The sequence below is a fragment of the Heterocephalus glaber genome, unplaced genomic scaffold (assembly GCF_053883595.1).
Source record: "Heterocephalus glaber isolate CG9 unplaced genomic scaffold, H.glaber_assembly_v1.0 deba00000621, whole genome shotgun sequence".
Taxonomy (NCBI): domain Eukaryota; kingdom Metazoa; phylum Chordata; class Mammalia; order Rodentia; family Bathyergidae; genus Heterocephalus; species Heterocephalus glaber.
In genome coordinates, this window is record NW_028258153.1 from 34652865 (window position 1) to 34670493 (window position 17629).

General features: G+C 38.9%; 1 pseudogene; it reads right to left on the reverse strand.

Annotated features, from left to right (window-relative positions):
* Positions 1-399: 399 nt before the first annotated feature.
* Positions 400-13742, reverse strand: LOC101720425 (fatty acyl-CoA reductase 1-like; annotated as a pseudogene).
* Between the last annotated feature and the right edge of the window lie 3887 nt (positions 13743-17629).

A 17629-nucleotide genomic window follows, 5' to 3' on the forward strand; every position in this document is an offset into this window, starting at 1 on the left:
TTTGTCCAAATAAATTCTTTCTATTGCACTGAATATTACAATTATAAGTTAAGCCATTTTTAATTAATATTTTCCAGAATTGTGCAGTTATACTGGTCAATGTTTCTATTTCCCTATTCTTGCCTTTATCCTACCCTTTGCTTTACATGGATCAAAATGTGAAATCATAGTATTGGTGGCTCTTGTAGACAGATTTGAGCTGGCATACAACATTGTGCTTGCTAGGTTTTATGAGCATAAACATTAAAATGTTACATAAAATGTACCATGTTTTAATCTACACACTGATCTAAGGTGGATTAATGTCTTGACAAAAGGTGATATAACATAAGTACATTTTATATTTTCTGCATTTAGACCACCAAATGCACAGATGTTCTAATGCAAAATTCTGGGTCTTCAATATCTCATAGTGCTGGAAGCTCTGAAGTATGACAGAAACTTGTTACACAGACTATCCACAGAGTACCAGATGTTTATTGGCATTTGTAACCTTGCAATAAAAATGTGCCAGATCAGGATCACAAGGATAGTATTGAAACCATAACATATGTTTCACAACTTGTTCAAATGTTTTCTAGCTGCAGGGAGGCCAGACATTTTTTCATGCAAAACATATTTCTTAGTTCCCATGCAGTAGTTTTCTATGTATTCTGCCCAAAGTAATTGTTGTACATCAATATTGAAGGTCTTTTTATCTTCAGGGTTTAGTTGATTCATTAACATATTGACATTATCAATATTCCAAACCCAAGAATTACTTGTGAAATATTCAAGAAACACCACAGCTTTGTGAAAACGTGTTATTGTTTTCATCATCCTTGGGCTTCTTTCAGTCATCCTGAGGTAGATATACAGGAATGCTGGGGCCTTATGGCTTACAACAATCCAGTAATGATATAAAAGGTGATTGGAAGTTAGATTTACATTGAGCTGTCTGAAGGCCTGCTCGAGAGGATTCCTCTTGAAAGTGGAAATTACATGGTATTCAACTTCATCCCAGTGGAAAGAATTAGTGCTGCCTGTTTTACAATTACACACCATGATGTTTCTTGGTCTATTAAATCCAGAATACCAGGCTGCCATAAGACTTGTGTTGACAACTACATCTACAGGAACAAGATCTTCAAGGGCGTTGTTGGAGGCACACATTGTTCAAAGAATTCCTTTCCCTGCCACAATAAAGAGACCACTTGGTCCATTGAAGTTATCAATCCATCGAGGAAAAGGTTCTTTCCAACTGGCACCAACAATTGAAGATGGCCTTACAATCGCCACATTTAGCTTTGTTCCTTCTTGCTGAAAAACATAGTCTGTCAAAGCTTTTGTGTATATGTATGTATTAAATCTGTCTCCTATTAATTTTGGTGTGATATCATTTACTAGACCATCATCCATCCATTCCAAAGAATCAATCAGCTTCTTGGGATCTACAGGAGGTGAACAGACTACTTCATCAATATGCTTTTGATTTCAGTAAACATGTGCTGTTGAGACATGCATGAACACTTCCAGATTCTTCATTTGTTGTGAAAGGAGAATAAGCTGTCATGTAGCAATCACATTTAACTGAACAGCATCTCTTAAATTTTCATTAAACCATACCGTAGCTGCACAGTGGAATATAATATTGGTAAAATCTATGATGACTTCTTTATCTTCTGTACTAAGAGCCAGTTTAGGCTGGTTGAGTTCAATGTTGAATCTTTTCTTTTAATTTATATATTAATTGGTACATTTTAGGTATACAATACATTTACATTTATCATTGGGTGTTTGTACCTGAACATGATGTATCTTAGTTCTTATTTTTTCCCCCATTACCTATGCAGCCTTCACCTCCTCCACACTTCCCTATTTACATAGACTTTGTTTTCATTTTTTTTTCTTTCTCATAATTTTTCCTTTCCCTTCTTCCCTTTCCCTTTCCCCTCTCGTCACCCCTACACCTTTGGACCTATTCCTATTTCAAATTATCAATTATTCATTTTAATCATTTTCATCCTTATTTACACTTTCAGTTTCTCACACTAGAGAAACTATTTGGTATTTACACGTGTGTGTCCTATTTATTTCACTTAAGAGTATGGCCTCAATATGCACCCATTTAGCTTTAAATGTCTCTAGTTTCTCATTCTTTACGGCTGAGTAGTACTCCATTTTATAAAAAAACCCACATCTTCTTTATCCAATTTCCAGTTGATGGGCACTTGGGCTGTTTCCAAACTTTAGCTATTACAAACTGTGCTGCTATAAACATAGGTGCACATATATCACTGTGGTATGATTCCTTTAATTCCTTGGGGAAGATACCCAGTAGGGGAATAGCTGGGTCAAATGGGACCTCTAGTCCTAGTTGTTTGAGGTATCTCCATACTGATTTCCACAGTGGTTGCACCAGTCTGCACTCCCACCAACAATGGACAAGGGTTTCTTTCTCTCCATACCCCCACCAGCATTTGATATTGGTTGATTTCTTGATAGCAGCCATTCTTTGTGTGGTGAGGTGAAATCTCAGTGTTGTTTTCATCTGGATCTCTCGAATGACCAGTGATGTTGAACATATTTTCACATATTTATTTGCTGTTTTTACTTCTTTGCCTGAGAAATGTCTGTTCATTTCAGATGCCCATTTTTGAATTGGGTCTTTGAATTTGGGGGTTCTGATTTTTTCAATTCTTTATATATTCTCGGTAGTAGTCCTTTGTCTGAGGTACAGCTGCTAAAAATTTCTTCCCATATTGTAGGTTGTCTCTTAGCTTTGTTGGTAGTTTCTCTTGCAGTGTAGAAGATTTTTAATACAATGAGATCCCAGTTATTGATTCTTTGTGTTAGCTCCCGTGCTACTGAAGATTTGTTCATACAGTCTTTTCCTATGCTAATATCAATGAGAGTTCTACCTAACTTATCTTCCAGCAAGTTTAGTGTTTCTGTCTTAATATTTAGCTCTTTAATTCACTTTGATCTTAATTTAGTGCCTGGTGATAGGTATGGGTCTAGTTTTAATCATTAGCAGGTTGAAATCCAGTTTTTCCAACACCATTTATTGAACAGGCTATCTTTCCTCCAATGAGGGTGGTTGGCTCCTTTGTCAAAGATGAGGTGGCTGAGTATGTCCAGAGTTGTTTCTGCATCTTCTAATCTATTCCACTGATCTTCAGGTCTGTTTCTTTGCCAGTGCCATGCTGTTTTTATCACAGTAGCTTTGTAATATAGTTTCAAGTTGGGGATTGTGAGATCCCCAGCCATGTCTCTGTTACCCAGAAATACTTTTGCTATTCTGGGTTTCTTCTGTTTTCAAATGAATTTTTGGATTGTTTTCCCTAGTTCTGTGAAGTATATTGTTGGAATTTCAATCGGCATTGCATTGAATTGAGACTTTTGATGGAGTTTTTTGGGTCTTCTTTGTAAAGTATCATATCATCAGCAAATAATGACAGTTTCACTTCTTCCTTTCCTATCTCTGTTCCTTTGATTTCTTTCTCTTTTCTAATTGCTATGGCTAATGTTTCCAGAACAATATTGAACAGGAGTGGTGATAGTAGTCATCCTTGTCTTGTTCCTGATTTTAGTGTAAAAGTTTTCAGTTTTTGACCATTTAGTATGATGTTGGCTGTTGGTTTTTCATAGATAGCCTTAATAAGCTTGAGATAAAGACCTTCTATTCCAATTTCTGTAGGGTTTTTATCATGAATGCATGTTGGATTTTGTCAAATGCCTTTTCTGCATGTATTGAGATGATCATGTGGTTTTTGTCCTTGACTCTGTTAATATAATTTATTACATTTATTGATTTACCTATGTGGAACCATCCTTGCATCCCTGGGATGAATCCGACTTGGTCAGGCTGTATGATCTTCTTGATGACCCTCTGTATTCTGTTTGCCAGTAACTTGTTGAGGAGTTTTGCATCTATGTTCATTAAGGAGATTGGTCTGTAGTTCTCTTTTTGGATTGGGTCTTTCCCTGGTTTTGGAATCAAAGTAACACTTGCTTCCAGGAATGAATTTGGAAGCATTCCTTCCCTTTCAATTTCCTTGATGAGTTTAAAGAGTAATGACAATAGTTCTTCTTTAAATATCTTGTAGAATTCAGCAGTGAGGCCATCAGGACCTGGGCTTTTCTTTGTTGGTAAGTTTTTTATTACATTTTCAATTTCACTCATTGTTACTGAGGTATTTAGAATTTCTATATCTTCTTCATTTAACTTTGACAATTCATATGTATCTAGGAATCTGTCCATTTCTTCTGTGCTTTCCATTTTATTAGAGCACAAGTTCTCAAAGTAGGTATTGACGATCCTCTGGATTTCTACTGGATCTATTGTGGCTTCACCATTTTCATTCTTAATTGAATGGATTTGTGCCTTTTCTTTCCTTTTTTTGATAAGATTGGCTAAAGGTTTATCAATTTTATTTATTCTTTTAAAAAACCAGCTCTTCAATTCATTGATTTTTTTTTTTGTATTGTTCTCTTAGTCTCCATTGAATTGATTTCTGCTTGGATCTTTATAAATTCCTTTCTTGTATGAGCTTTGGGTTTGTTACGCTCTTCTTTTTCTAGGGCCTTGAGGTTCTTCATTAGGTTATTAAACTGTTCTTTCTGTTACCCTAATATGGACATTCACTGCTATGAATTTCCCTCATAGAACTGCTTTCATTGTGTCCCACAGATTCCTGTATGTTGTACTGGCATTATCATTTACTTGTAGAAACTGTCTAATTTCTTCTTTAATTTACTCTGTCACCCATTGGTTGTTCAGGAGGGTGTTGTTCAATTTCCATGTGTTTGTGGGTGTTTTGTGGTTTCTTATGTTATTGATCTCCAATTTTATTCCACTATGGTTTGATAAAATACAGGGGAGAACTTCAATTCTTTTACATGTACTTAAATATGCCTTATGAGCTAGCATGTGATCTATTTTGGAGAATGACCCATGTGCAGCTGTAAAGAATGTGTATTCTGATTTTGTGGGGTGTAACACTCTGTAAACATCTATTAAGTCCATTTGTTCAATAGCTTGGTTCAGTTCTAAAATTTCATTGTTAATTTTTTTTTTCTAGTTGATCTGTCTATTTGTGATAGAGGGATGTTGAGGTCCCCCACTACAGTTATGTCATTGCTTATTTGATTTTTCATGTCCATTAATATTTGTTTTATATAGTTGGGGGCATTCACATTTCATGCATAAATATTTAGGATTGCCATTTCTTCCTCTTGGATTGTTCCCTTCACAAGTATGTAGTGACCGTCTTTGTCTCTTTTAATTAGTTTTGGTTTGAAATCTACTTTGACTGCAAATAAGAATGCTACCCCTGCTTTTTTCTGGGTTCCTGTCACATGGAAAACTGTTTTCCATCCTTTTACTTTCAGTCTATGAATTTCCTTTTGAGTTAGGTATGTCTCTTGTACACAGCATATTGCTGGGTTTTGCTTCTTAATCCTTTCTGTCAGTCTATTTCTTTTGATTGGTGAATTGAGGCCATTAACATTGATAGTTATAACTGAGAGATAGTGACTCATCCTTACCATGATGTTTTATTGTTTTTGGCTCTTTTATTTCTTATTTTTCCCCCTTTCCCTTTAGTGTCTTATCTTGCATGGTGTCTTCTCTCTGTTGGCTCTCATGGAGTTGTTACCTTCATTGTCTTTTTCTAGGATATTGCATAAAATTGTTTGGAGTGCTGGTTTGGTGTTCATAAAATTTCTCATGTGTTCTTTGTTGTGGAAGTATATAATTTCCCCATTGATTTTGAAAGATAATTTTGCCAGATACAACAGTCTAGGTTTGAAGGTCTTTTAGTGCTTGAAATACTTCACTCCAGGCTCTCCTTGATTTGAGGGTTTGTGTTGAGAAATCTGCCATGATTCTGATGGGCTTTCCTTTGTAGGTGATTTGTTTCTTTTCTCTAACTGCCTGTAGAATTTTGTTCTTCTGTTGAGTTTCTGGGATCTTGACTATTATATATCTAGGTGTAGATTTTCTTCAGTCATGGCTAGTTGGAGTTCTATATGCCTCATTTATCTGTGTGTCCAATTCTCTACCGCTGTCTGGGAAGTTTTCTACTATTACTTCTGTGAACAGTTTTCTTATGTCAATTGTACTTTCTCCTGTTTTTTTGTGGAGTCCTATGAGTCATATGTTATTCTTCTTTGCATCATCTAGCAGCTGTTGGATTGATTTCTCATGGTCCCTTACCATCTTTAAGAAATCTCTGATTTCATGGTCCTTAACTGCAATCCTGTCTTGTATATCTGATACTCTGTCTTCAGATTCTTAGTCTGCTCTGCATGCTTTCAATGGAGTTTTTTTTTTGTAATAAATTCTTTTATTGGTACATTGTAGGTATACAACACAATTACATTTCTTATTGGGAATTGTACCTTTATAAAATGCATCTTGGTTCTTATTTTTTCCCCATTCCTAGCCCTCCCTTCACCCCCTCCACCCTTCCCTATTTACAAAGACTTTATTTCCATTTTTTCCATTTCTCATCATTTTTCCTTTCAATTCTTTCCTTTCCCCTGCCCCCCCCACTACCCCTACAAATTTGGACCTTTTCTTCCAATTTTACATTATCGATTATTCATTCTAATCATTGGTACATTTTAGGTATACAATATAATGACATTCATCATTGGAAATTTCCACCTTTACATAGTCTCTCTTGGTTCTTATTTTTCACCCTTGCCCAGCCCTCCCTTCAACCCCTCCAGTCCTCCCTATTTACAAAGATTTTGTTCCTATTTTTCCATCTTCCCATATTAATCCCATTCCCTTCTATCCTTTCCCCTAGCCCTCCCACTTCCTTCCCCTTTGCCTCTTTTCTTCCTATTTCACATGACCTATTATACATTTAGTCCTTATTTACACTTTCAGTTTCTCACACCAGAGAAACTATTTGGTATTTACACATGTGTGTCCTATTTATTTCACTTAAGAGTATTGCCTCAATGTGCATCCACTTAGCTATAAATGTCTCTAATTTCTCATTTTTTATGGCCGAGCAGTACTCCATTTTATAAAAAACCCACATTTTCTTGATCCAGTCTCCAGTTGATGGGCATTTGGGCTGTTTCCAAGTTTTAGATATTACAAACTGGGCTGCTATGAACATGGGTGCACATATATCACTGTGGTATGATTCTTGTAATTCTTTTGGGAAGATCCCCAGCAGTGGAATAGCAGGGTCAAATGGGACTTCCAGTCCTAGTTCTTTGAGGTATCTCCATACTGATTTCCACAGTGGTTGCACCAGTCTACACTCCCACCAGCAGTGGAGCAGGCTTCCTCTTTCCCCATATCCCCACCAGCATTTGTTATTGGTTGATTTCATGATAGCAGCCATTCTTTCTGGAGTGAAGTGGAATTTCAGCATTGTTTCATTTGTATCTCTCGAATGACCAGTAAGCGATGTTGAACATTTTTTCATGTATTTATTTGCTATTTCTACTTCTTTGTCTGAGAAATGTCTGTTCATTTCAGATGCCCATTTTTGGATTGGGTCTTTAAATTTGGGAGGTCTGATCTTTTTAAGTTCTTTATAGATTCGAGATAGTAGACCTTTGTCTGAGGAAGAGCAGGTGAAGATTTTTTCCCACATTGTGGGTTGTCTCTTCACACTGCTGGTGGTTTCTCTTGCTGTGCAGAAGCCTTTTAATAAGAAGAGATCCCATTTGTTGATTGTTTGTGCTAGTTCACGGGCAACTGAGGTTTTGTTCATAAAATCTTTTCCTACACCGATGTCTTCAAGGGTTCTCCCTAACCTCTGTTCCAACTGGTTCAGAGTTTCTATTTTAATATTTAGATCTTTAATCCATTTTGATTTTAGTTTGGTGCATGGTGAGAGATACAGGTCTAGTTTCAATCTTTGACAAGTTGAAGCCCAATTTTTCCAGCACCATTTATTAAAGAGGCTATCTTTCCTCCAGTGAGGGTGTTTGGTTCCTTTGTCAAAGGTGAGATGGCTGAGTGTGTCTGGTGTTGTTTCTGCATCTTCTAATCTGTTCCACTGGTCCTCAAGCCTGTTTCTTTGCCAGTACCATGCTGTTTTTATCACAGTAGCTTTGTAGTAGAGTTGCAGGTTGGGGATTGTGATACCCCCTGCCATGTCTCTGCTGCTCAGAATTGCTTTTGCTATTCTGGGTCTCTTCTTGTTCCAAATGAATTTTTGGATTGTTTTCTCGAGGTCTATGAAGTATGCTGCTGGGATCTCAATTGGAATTGCGTTCAATCTATATAGCAGTTTTGGAAGTATGGCCATTTTCACTATATTAATCCCTCCTACCCAGGAGCAGGGGATGTTTGTCCATTTTCTGATATCATCTTCAATCTCTCTTTTCAGAGTGCCATAGTTTTCAGAGAAGAGTCTTTGATTTGTTTGGTTAGGTTGATTCCTAGTTATTTCAGTTTTTTGGATGCTATTGTGAAAGGAATTATTTGCCCTATTTCTCTCTCAGTGAGTCTGTAATTCGTGTAGAGGAAAGCTATTGATTTTTGTGTGTTGACCTTGTATCCAACTACTTGACCGAATTTGGTTATTAAGTCTAGAAGACTTTTGGTGGAGTTCTTGGGGTCTTCTATATAGAGTATCATGTCATCTGCAAATAATGACAATTTGACTTCTTCATTACCTATATTTATTCCTTTTATTTCTTTCTCTTGCCTAATTTCCCTGGCTAATGTTTCCAGAACTATACTGAACAAGAGTGGTGATAGTGGACATCCTTGTCTTGTTCCTGATTTTAGTGTGAAGGATATCAGTTTTTGACCATTTAGTATGATATTGGCTGTTGGTTTTTCATAGATGGCTTCTATCAGTTTGAGGTAGAGACTATCTATTCCAATTTTTTTGTAGGGTTTTTATCATAAATGCATGTTGGATTTTGTCAAATGCTTTTTCTGGGTCTATGGAGATAATCATATGGTTTTTGTCCTTGGCTCCATTGATATAGTGTATTACATTAATTGATTTTTGTATATTGAACCATCCCTACATCCCTGGGATGAATCCCACTTGATCAGGGTGTATGATCTTCTTGATGATCTTCTACATTCTATTTGCCATTATCTTATTGAGGATTTTTCCATCTATGTTCATTAGTGAGATTGGCCTATAGTTCTCTTTTTCAGTTGGGTCTTTCTCTGCTTTGGGGATCAAGGTGATGCTTGCTTCCAGGAATGAATTTGGGAGTATTGCTTCCCTTTCAATTTCATTGAAGAGTTTAAACAGTAGTGGCAGCAGTTCCTCTCTAAATGTCTTGTAGAATTCAGCAGTGAAGCCATCAGGGCCCAGGCTTTTCTCAGTTGATAAGTTTTTAATTACATTTTCCATTTCATTGGTTGATACTGGGTTGTTCAGAATTTTTAGGTCTTCTTCGTTCAACTTTGGTAATTCATATGTATCTAGGAATCTTTCCATTTCTTCTGTGCTGTCCATCTTATTGGCGTGTAGGTTCTGGAAGTAGGTATTGATGATCCTCTGGATTTCTGAGGGGTCTGTTGTAGTTTCACCCTTTTCATTCCTAATTGCATGGATTTGGGCCTTTTCTTTCCTTTTTCTGATAAGGTTGGATAAAGGTTTGTCAATTTTGTTGATTCTTTCGAAGAACCAACTCTTGGCTTCATTGATTTTTTGTATCATTCTCTTAGTCTCCATTGCATTGATTTCTCCTCTGATCTTTATAATTTCTTCCCTTGTATGAGCTTTGGGGTTGTCCTGCTCTTCTTTTTCTAGAAGCTTGAGGTTCAGCATCAGGTTGTTTAATTGGGCTCATTCTGTTTTCCTAATATGCATATTCACTGCTATGAATTTCCCTCGTAAGACTGCTTTCATTGTGTGCCATAGATTCCGATGTGTTGTATTGTCATTGTCATTTAATTGAAGGAACTGTCTGATTTCTTCTTTAATTTCCTCTGTGACCTATTGGTTATTCAGAAGTGTGTTGTTCAATTTCCATGTGTTTATGAAATGTTTTGAGTTTCTTTTGCTATGGATCTCCAATTTCATTGCACTATGGTCTGATTATAAACAGGGGATAACTTCAATTCCTTTGCACTTACTTAAACATGTTCTATGTGTGAGTATGTGGTCTATTTTGGAGAATGACCCATGTGCAGCTGAGAAGAATGTGTATTCTGATTTTGGGGGGTGGAAGACTCTGTAAACATCTGTTAAGTTCATTTGTTCAAGAGTTTGATTGCGTTCTAATATTTCATTCCTTATTTTTAATCTAGTTGATCTATCTATTTGTGACAGTGGGGTATTGAGGTCCCCCACTACAATTGTATTAGTGCATATATGACTTTTCATGTCTGTTAGTATTTGTTTTATACAGTTGGGTGCACTAGTGTTTGGTGCATAGATATTTATGTTTGTCATCTCTTCCTTTTGGATTCTTCCCTTTACAAGGATGTAGTGTCCTTCTTCATCTCTCTTCATCAGTGTTGGTTTGAAATCTACTTGATCTGCAAAGAGAATAGCTACTCCTCCTTTTTTGGGGGGTTTCCGTTGCATGGAGTATTGTTTTGCACCCATTAACTTTCAGTCTATGAGTTTCCTTTTGAATTAAGTGTGTTTCTTGTATGCAGCATATTGTTGGATTTTGCTTCTTGACCCATTCTGCCAGTCTATTTCTTTTGATTGGTGAATTGAGACCATTAACATTGATGGTTATAACTGAAATGTATTGACTTGTCATTGCCATGACTTTTTCTTTTTGTTGGGTTCTCCCCATTTACATTTAATTTCTTGTCATGCCAGATGGGTTCATTCTGCTTTGCTTCCTGGGGTTGTGATCCTCAATGTCTGTTCCTAGGCTATTGTGTAAAATTCTTTGGAGTGCTGGTTTGGTATTCACGAAGTTCCTAAGGTGCTCTTTGTCATGAAAGTATCTTATTTCTCCATCCATTTTGAAAGATAGTTTTGCAGGGTACATCAATCTGGGTTGGAGGTTGTTTTCTTTTAGGGCTTGGAATATGTCATTCCAAGCTCTTCTTGCCTTGATGGTTTGTGTTGAGAAGTCTGCTGTGATTCTGATGGGCTTTCCTTTGTATTCGATTTGTTTCTTTTCTCTGACTGCTTGGAGAACTTTGTTCTGTTGTGTTTCTGGAATCTTAACAATTATATGCCTATGTGTAGATTTTTTTTGATCAAGGCTATTTGGAGTCCTCTATGCCTCATGTATCTGTATGTCAAGCTCTTTTCCCCTGCTTGGGAATTTTTCTGCCATTATTTCTGTGAAGAGATGTTTTATGTCATCTGCACTCTCTCCTGTTTCTTCATTGAGCCCAATCAGTCTTATGTTATTCTTTTTTTGCATCATCTAGCAGCTACTGGATTGATTTCTCATGTTCCCTTATAATTTTACAGCAATTTTTCTTTTCCTGGTCACTAATTGCAATCTTATCTTCTATATCTGCAACTCTGTCCTTACACTGGCTCATTCTGCTGTGTAGACATTAATGGAGTTTTTCATGTCCTGGAATTCTATTTGCATCTGTTTTATGGATTCCATTTGTTTCTTATGTTGGGATGCCATCATGTTCCTCAGCTCCTCTCTAGATTTATTAATCGTGTCTTGCACTAGGGGCACAATTTCTCCTGTTATCTGAGAAATTATTTCTGATTTCATTTTTTCCAGATCCCCTTTTGTTGCCAGTTCAGTGGGTCCAGGTGGTTGAGTATCGGAATGTTCCATCTCATTTCCCTTTGGGGTTGCTGTAGGTGATCTGGAAGTCTAGTTTTGAGACTTATTTATGTGCTTTCTCATTTTGACTGGGGCGGGGGGCTGTTAGCGCCTGCACGGATTACCTCCTCTGAGCTGGGTGAGGTGGGACAGGGGCCAGGAGCAGCGGTAGGGATGGTGACCCAAAAGCCCGTTCCTGTGGGCTGGGAGCAGCTGGAGGGATGGTGTCCGGGAAGTCCCTTCCTCTGGACCAGGAGCAGTGGGATGGTTGCTCAGAAGCCCCTCCCACTGGGCCGGGAGCAGTGGGAGAGATGGTGGCCCGGAAGCCCCTTCCTCTGGGCCAGGAGCAGCAGGACAGAAGGTGGCCCAAAAGCCCTTTCCTCTGGGCTGGGAGCAGCTTGAGGGATGGTGACCGGGAAGCCCCTTCCTCTGGACCAGGAGCAGTGGGACAATGGCTCAGAAGCCCCTACCTCTGGGCTGGGAACAGTGGGACTCAGTACTTTGATCTGGTGGTCTGGTGTCCTCTGTGCCTTTGTAATGTGGAATCAGGTGGCTGCCTGTCTGCAGTGGGCTGATTCGGTGTCTTCCGCGTGACTCAGGACCTCGGTAGGGCATGCACAGACCTGCCTGTCTGCAGAGGGCTGATTCAGAGTGTGTTCCATGCGACTGGGGACCTCAGCAGGGTGTGGGCAGACCTGCCTGTCTGCAGCAGTGTGATTCGGCATCTTCCACGTGCCTCCTTCAATGGAGTTTTTAATCTCCTGAATATCTGCTTGAATCTGTTTCATGGATTCCATTTCTTTCTTATGTTGGGTGATCATGTTTTCCATTTCTTTCTTTTTTTTTGTTGGGGGTACCGGGGATCGAACTCAGGTCCTTGAGCTTTCAAGGCAGACGATGGAACCACTGAGCTAAATCCCCAGCTCCTCCATTTCTTTCTTATCCTGAGCATTCATGGCTTCCAGCATGTTTCTGATCTCATCTATTTTCTTATCTGTTTCTGCTCTAGAGCCTCTAATCATGTCTTTCACTCTCACCATGTCTGTATTTGTCTGGGAGATTATTTCTGTTTTGAATTTTTCTAGAGCCTCATGCATCTGCTTTGTTACTTCCTGTGCTATCAGTGCAGGGTGTCCAGGAGGTTGATTATCAGACCTTTCCACCTCATTGCCCCCAGAATTTCCTTTTTTTGGCATGGAAGCCTGAATTTGTGGCTTGCTTAAATGTCTTCTCATTTTTGTTTTTGGTACTGTCCTTGGTTTAATTTCTGGGTTGATATTTCAAAATTGCTTAATGTAGGTATCTTTGTTGCTTGTTTTTAAAACATTTGTGGAATGCTTGCTTTTCAGAGGTGTCTTCCAGATATGGCTTGTGTTTAGGTTTTGAGGCCCTAATGATTCTGAGGCTATTTTATTTTCCTTATACCAGGAAGGAAAACTGATTAGATCAATCACAACATGTTAGACCAAATGATACAATCAGCAATACCATAGCATCAAACGCAGCTTAGAAAATGACAATTTGTGGTAGTTATTAATCTATCATATTTAACTATGTGTAGTATAATCCCCTGTGCCTCTGAAGTGTGGAACCAGGTAGCAGAAGTGCAGGAGAGTTGCGGGGGGTGTGTGTGTGTGAATGGAACTGGGTCTTGCAGGCCCCCAAGCAGCTGAGTGGTGCTCTGGATGGGGGTGGGGCTCCAAGCCATGCCTGGGACCTCACTGTGGCATGGGCTAGAACCAGGACACGGCCAAGGAGCTTCATGCTGTTTGGCTGACCTGTGGAGGAGAGCACGGGATGGGGCCACTGTTGATCGTTACAATTTTCTCTCTAAAATCTGGATTTTCATCTCTTAATCTGTCAAAGAGCTTGCCACTAAGAACTTCCACTCACTCCTGGGGTGTCTGTCCAGCTCTATACCTCACCAAAACATACACTGAATTCACCTTAGGACAAGGCCTCAGCAACATTTCCAGAAGCACCTTTCCTAGAAAACCAGTAGCTCTTGCCAGAAGAATATTCTTTCCTTCATAGTATTCTGGGATTGAAACCATTTTGACCAACGTTGCCTTGGCAGTCCCTGCCCTGGACAGCTGAGTGGGGCCGACAGGCTGAGGAGGGCACCTCAGCTCCCTTTTATGCTTTTTGAATTCCTTTAATATTAAATTTGGAGTGGCATAGGTTGGCCCAATGATATCCTTGTTTTGTTTTTGTTTGCTTTATTTATTTTTTTTTACATTTAGGACATGTTTTTGTTTTCATTAGTGGGTTGTGACCCCAATTCCTTATTATCAGTCTGAGGTAACTATCAGGGCATATTTTGTTCCCTGAGCCCCTTGGTTTCTTCACTTTTCCTGACTGAGAGGCACCTTTATTTACCATTCTGTCTGTCCCAGTTCTAGGCTCAATCTCTGGCATGAGCTGAGATGTCTTGCCATCAGTTATTTTCAATTTCATCCAAAATTGCTGATCTCACTTGAGATTGTCCTGGGACAGAGATAGAATACCTGACCATCAAAGCAATACTCAGTCACCCCCAAGACTTTTTTTACTCTGGTCTGTGCACAAAGTTGCCTGGTTGCTGCAGCCCTTGCCTTCCAGGTCCTTTTCACATTGTCAAGGAGTCTTTATTGGACCCTCAGCCCACAAGGCCAGGGTTCTCCTCCTGGAGGCCACGGCAACAAGGCTATGAGGTGCATCTCCTCCTGGTGGGAGCCCCCCCCCCTTAATGGGCTTAGGCCCCGTGTTGGACACCAAATTGTTGGGAATACAACTCCAGACCCAATTTTTTGGTGCAGATAATAAAGCATTCAAGCAAGAAATCACAAGGCAAGGTTTTACTTCTGCAGAATGGTGCAAGCACACCCTAGCATGAAGTAGCAGGCATGCAGAGATGCCACAGCAGGCTTTTTTTTTTATCCCTAATATGTGTTAAGCAGCTGAACTTTGCCCCCATTGGCTGGCTGGGTTGAAGGTTCATAATCTATCCTGATTGACTAGTTTAAGTGGCATGAAGGAAGGACCTGAAGGGTTACTGGGCAAGATTGATAAGGAGAGGAAGATGGCAGACAGAAAGTCTTTGGCTCTTGATAGGTTATCTTTGACCATCACCTATGCTCCCAGAATCCAAACTGAGCAAACATTATCTGAAACTCAGTGTGCTCAAACATAAAGGGAGAGGCAGCCTAGAGTCAACTAGAATTTAAGGAGACACTCTCTTGTTTATATTTTTGATAGAAAAGACAGGAATGGGGTTTCTCACACCAGAGATAAGGTCTCTGTCACCCAGGCAGTGGGAGGACAGACTCCTCACTTCCACACCAGCAGTCTGAACACAAACTGGCCTTCATACATTTACACTGACCCATCCTCCTAAATTTCCCACTTCTCTGACTCTGCTGATATTCACTCTGCTTCCTGCCTCATTGTCTCCTTAAAAACCCCAAATTACCTCTGCACAAATTGGCATGGAAGTTAGCTCTTTCCCCTCCTCATAAGACTTACTGGATGTAGTCTATTCTCACTGTATTTGCTAATGTCCTGTTGTGTGTATCTCTGATACTTGGTGGACTCTATGTACTAGATCTAAATCACATAAATGGTTTGCAAATATTTTCTCCCAGTCCATACATTGTCTTTTCTTCCTCTTAGCAGGGATTATTATGTAGGAGAAGATTTTAATTTGTTCTCCCTTATGTCTACAATTTAATATAATTTCTCTTTTTTTGTAGTTATATTAACAGGGTCAAGTTTAAGAACTCCTACATCCTGAACATCTTCCCTTTCATCTTTATTGTAAATCTCTTGTAATCATATAGTGCTCATTTGTGCCTGTGATACATTTTCAGTCAGTATGCATATAAGATACAAAGCTCAGATTAAAGTTCCTTTTGTTTCTCTCCAGAAGTATCCAGGTGCTCCTGCATCACTGGCTGAATGAGCTACATTTTCTCTATGGAATAAATTCTGCACCTGTGTGATCAGCTAGGGGATCTTCTGGTCCAGATAAAATTCTATAGACTCCTTCTATCAACTCTTCTCCCCTAAATACAATTGTGCACACTAGAAATAGTGTCATCAACATGTGAACCTTGAGGTATGAAAAGAGGAAGGAGAACTACTTTGGATCCAGCACTGTAGGTGGCTCTTCCACCTGTTCACTCACCAAAGAAGACTGAGCATTGCTTATACTTTTTACCAAGAAGAAGACAGCCTTGTAGCCTCAGTCCTGGACATCCTGAATACAGCAATAGGTGAGCCCAGCATCACGGGGAAAAGGATGACTGCAGCAGGGTGGTAAAGTGGTAAACGTCAACTCAGCCTGGCTGAGATTCAGAATCTTGACACTGGAAAATAACAACTTGGAGAAGAGAAAAAGAAAAGTAGATCCCCAATAGCCAGGAATGATCTGACAGGAAAATTAAAACCTACAGAGAAACTGAAGAGACAGAATACAATCAGGAAGAGACAGTTTGCACTTTCTCCCTGGCTCCCAGCTGTGGGTCGCAGGAAAGGGAGACTGAATCTGCAGATAGTTCAGGATTCTGCTCCCACATGCGTCCTTTGACAGCTGGTATGACTCCAGCCCAAGCATCCAGCGCATCCCTGGAGAGAGTGCTTGGTTGGAAGCCATTCTGGAGAAGGATTGGATGAATGCAGAACTCAGAGCAGCTGTGAGACAGCTTCAGCTCACATTGTACTATGAAGCTATGGTGATAAAAAAAAGTATGGTATTGGCAACAAGCCAGACTTGTGGATCAATAAAACAGAAGAGAGGACATAGAAACAACTCTAGGCATACTCAGCTACCTTATCTTTAACAAATAGTCCCAGTGTTTTTGCTGGAGGAAAGATGGCCTGTTATTTAGATGGTTCTGGGAAAACTGGCTATCCAATTGCCAAAGGTTGAACCTGGACTCACGTATCTCACTGTCCACTAAGTAAAATCAGATGTATCAAAGATCTAAATATTAAAACAGAAACACAATCTACTGGAAGATATAGCAGGTAAAACTCTTGAAGACAGATGTAGGCAAAAACTTCCTGAACAGAACCCCAGTTGTACAAGGGATAATACCAAGAATCAACAAATGGGATCGTATTAAATTAAAAAGCTTCTGCACAGCAAAGGAAACCACTAATAGAGCGAAGAGACAACCTACAGAATGGGAAAAAATTTTCCCACCCACTCCACTGACAAAGGACTAATACCTAGAATATATAAAGAACTCAAAAAATTAGACCCCCCCCAAATTTAGAGATTCAATAAAAAATAGGCATCTGAAATGAATAGATACCTCTCAGATGCAAAAATACAAATGGCCAATAAATACACTAAGAAATGCCAAACATCTATGGTCATTTGAGAAACACAAATTAAGACAACACTAAGATTCCATCTCATTCCAGAAAGAATGACTATCTTCAAGAAATCAAGTGGTAACAAATGTTAGAGAGACTGTGGGAAAGGAGGTGGGAGTACAGACTGGTGCAACCACTATGGAAATCAGCATGAAGATTCCTCAGAAAACAAAAAATAGAAAGTCCATTTGACCCAGATATCCCCCTTCTAGATATCATCCTTAAAAAGTTAGTGACATCATGTTACAGTGATACATGCACACCCATGTTTACAAAATCACAATTCATAATAGCTACATCATGGGAGTAGCCTATGTATTTATCAATAGATGAATGGATAAAGAAAATGTGGTATTTTTTCAAAATATCACAAAAGAATAGTACTTTATTACAAAGAAGGATACACTTAAGTGGAAGGATACACTTGATGGAAAATTGATGCACCTCGAGTCCATAATGTTTTTTTAGTTTGGATCCATTTTACTATATATTTTTAGCTTGACAAATTACCCTTTTATTTTTATTGTTTTAATTTTAAATGTATTGATATGATTTAGATATACATACTGATCATACTCAT